A 3,617-nucleotide genomic window follows, 5' to 3' on the forward strand; every position below is an offset into this window, starting at 1 on the left:
CCCGCCCCGGCGCACACGTGCGGTGCGCTGCGCTGCGCTTCCTGCCGCGCGGGCCCGCGCCGCCCGCTGCCAGCTGCGCCCCGCGTTCTCGAGCTGCCGCGCGCGCTCGTGTCCCCACAGCTTGCAGAAAAGGGCGCAGTTCTTGCGGGCTCCCGGTTGCTCTGATAAAGGGGTCGTTTGGGAGCCCTTGCAAAGGGCGGTGCCGGTGCCCGCGGGGGCAGTAGGAGCTGCTGGTCTTGTACTCGGCACAAGAATGCAACTAGGAAGTGCGACTGGCTGCCGCGTCTGTGCCTCTTCCACCTGGCCCCGGTGCGGAGAGGGAAGAGGCTTGTTTGTTATTGCAGGGGGGGAAGCAGGATCTGCAAAAGGTGCCTTACCTTCCAGATTTAAAGTGACAGCTGCGGTGCCCAATTTCCCACTTAATCAAGACCCCCCTACGCAATCCTTTCTGTAGATGTGCTTCTGCACGAGTCCCCAGAGCCGTGGGACTGCTTGCTTCAAGCGACACTGTCCTTGGCCTCTCCGCGGAGGCTGCCGGCCAGTACTTAGTGCAGTGGGGTTTTCTTTTTTAGATGCGTCCATGTTCGGTACTGAACCAGTGTAACTCTCAAACTGCAAACCAGCTATTCAAAGAACAGCTGCTTACAATCGCTGCATCTCTGGGCAAGATGTGAACCAGCCAAATGCGGCTCGGATGCTCCAGTGATGGATGCACATTAGTTCTCACCTGAGAATGGCGAGGCACTGCCAGCAACGCTGTCTTTTCCTACCACACTAGTACACCAGAAATAAATGTCTCGGTAGTTAAAACACCAGCTAGGGGCTTGGGAGGGCCTGGATCCATTCTCCAGCTCTTCTTTGAGATTCAGGGCATGTTGCTTTTTTCATCTCTGAAATGGCAATATTTTTCAGTGATGTGAGGCTAAATACATGAAAGACTGCAGAGTTCTCAGTAGTGTAAGTACCAGGGCTTGCCACACCTGAATGCTAGTATTTCTTACGCTTGGTGGCTTCCAAGAAGCAGCAGCCCAAGTTTGTTCCAGAAGTGCTGATGGGTGCTACATAGACTGACCTCAGTAGCCATGAAATGTTAATGCATATAGGTAAAGCCTGGCATTTCAGGCTTCATCTGTGGCTGTCCCTGCCACTGCTGCTGCCCGCTGGAAGCTCCCCTGCTCCTGCCATTCACTGGCAGGAATAAGCATCCCCAGAAAGTTCAGGCTGACACAGCAGAGTCAGCACCAGAGATAAAGGAAGATTGGAAATGAATAATTTAAACGTAATGTGGGAGACAGATGGTGATGAGAGCAAAAGAGCAGGTGAGGAACATGTAAGACAGCAAAGGAAAAGAGAAAGGGGAGCAAGAGGAAAGGATGACAGGGAAGTGAGTGAAAAGCAAACACTGCCCTTCAAGTACTTGAAAAATTAGGGGAATGAAGGAACCAGGTTGTTTTACAACTATACATAGTAGCAGAAAGACACAATTTTTTCTCCCAGATCATCTTTAGCTTTGGTGGCTGTGCACCAAGTTTGAAGCAGCACTACCAATACTGTCCACATGGCAGCAGCAAACAATTACATGTTCTGCTTGGAACCCCCCCCCACGTATTTTCACTGTGATCCCTAGTGGTTGTACATGCAGCTGTGCTACTCTGCCTGGTATGCATGGATAACTCTGTGTACGTGTTAATGCTGGTTTCCTTTCTGCTAGTATCTCTTTCTCTTTGCCTGCGTCTCTTTGTTGTCTTGGACCCTCCCAAGAAAATCTTCTCAGAAAGTGGAAGTTTTAAAAAATGTGTTACACATCAGTGCAGAAAACCTGCCCGCAGAAGGTATGCCTGCTTCTGCTGTTAAAGGGGGTAGCTTAATGTGGTGCTATTTGTCATATGTTGCACACCACAACATTTGCAGCAGTTGTAATGTGGCTAAGGATAAGTAATAGCTGTGGAGAAATCAGAGTTAAGGATGGCAAGGGCTCAACAATGACAGAAGCGTATCAAAAGAAGTCTGAAGGATCTGGAGACGTTGTTTCACTGCCACAGGTGCCACTGTAATTTCAAAGTAAAAATCATTAGCTCCTTTTACAACTCTGACCCCTGGGGTTTTTTGCTTTTTTGAGGATTTAAACTGTATTGCCTTGGTGCTGCACTTTTCTTGTATTTGGTGTATATCCAATATACAGTACTGAACATGGACTCTTAGATCTGCACTGAAGCTTTACACTCCTGGCATGTCTGTTTTTTTGCAAAAGTACCTACAGGTTTGACACTTGCCTTTCTTGAGATCCTAGTCCCTTATATTCATGCAGCATGTTTCAGTCTGTATCTTACTGGAATTAGTTCTCTCTAAACTTAGCCGTTTATTATCTCAGGAGCCAGATAAAAGGGCTCTCTTCCAAGCTATTTTTGTGATAGATATGTTCACACCAGGAACTGCATGAAAAACTCCCATCCCATTTCATACAGGCTTCTAGTAAACAGTCATGAGGTAGTAATAACTTTTGTTCTGCACAAAGGCATAACCTACTGGTTAGCGCAGAGAACTGGGCCACAAAAGAGATTTCAGTCTTGGTTCAGCCACGCACAAAGTGCCTTAGAGTTTCTTCCTGTAAAATGGGGATAATACTGATAGTAACTCTCACTTCTGTATGAGGGCTACATACTTGGGATAATGTCAGTGCTTTACAATTCTCAGATGCAAGTTGCTACAGAAATGTAAAGAATAATAAATATTAACACTCCAATCAAAGAAGTGTGTGTTTGGAAGCTGGAGGATTTCTCCAGACACTTGTAGGGATTTCTCAGTAACGGAGCATCAGTGTGTTTAGTTATCTACTCCCTATAGATTCTCATCAGGCTGCATATGCTTAATCTTTATTTCCATAGTTCCTGATTCCTTTCAGGAATTAGGCCTCCCATTTAAATTTTGTTCCCATGGAACAGGGCTGGGGGGAGGAGGGCAGGATAGGAAGGGGCTACTCTAAAATTATGATGCTTTAACAAATTTCCACAAATGCGAAAGCTAGCCAAACAAACCAAGGGATCTTTTCCTGGGGTGGGGGGAAGAGGAGAGTGTGAAACGCAGGTGTCAGCATTTGCTGGGGAAGAACTGGTACATTATCAACTAATCCGCCTTCTGCTATTTCTGATTTCCTCCCCAACAGCTGCAGCATTAAATGAGAGCTCCCGCATTTGGGAAGAATTAGAAAGCTTGAAGTAATGGAGGGGTCTCTATTTGAGACACAACGATTCACAGACCGGAGGGGGATTTTACTGCCAACATCGAACCTGGAGTATTAGGCATTTTACAGCCTGGAAAAAATTGTCATTTTTCAGCTGTTGTTCTGGAGTTATCAATAGAGAAAAGATATTATACTGTGCACTAGTTTCCCATTGAGGCTGATATAATTACACACACACTTCATGTTTTTGCATAGCCCATTGTTGAAACTGCATATCAAATTTAGTTTTAAGAAACTTTTGTTGATGAGGACTGATACTAATAGTCAAGTCTAGTCTCACTCAAGTACCTTGCTTGCTACACAAGATAAAAGTAAATACTTTAACATTGAAACATGCTTTACCAAGAAAGTGATTTTATCACATTTCCCTTGATTG

Source organism: Alligator sinensis, unplaced genomic scaffold (genome assembly GCF_000455745.1).
Source record: "Alligator sinensis unplaced genomic scaffold, ASM45574v1 scaffold366_1, whole genome shotgun sequence".
Classification (NCBI taxonomy): domain Eukaryota; kingdom Metazoa; phylum Chordata; order Crocodylia; family Alligatoridae; genus Alligator; species Alligator sinensis.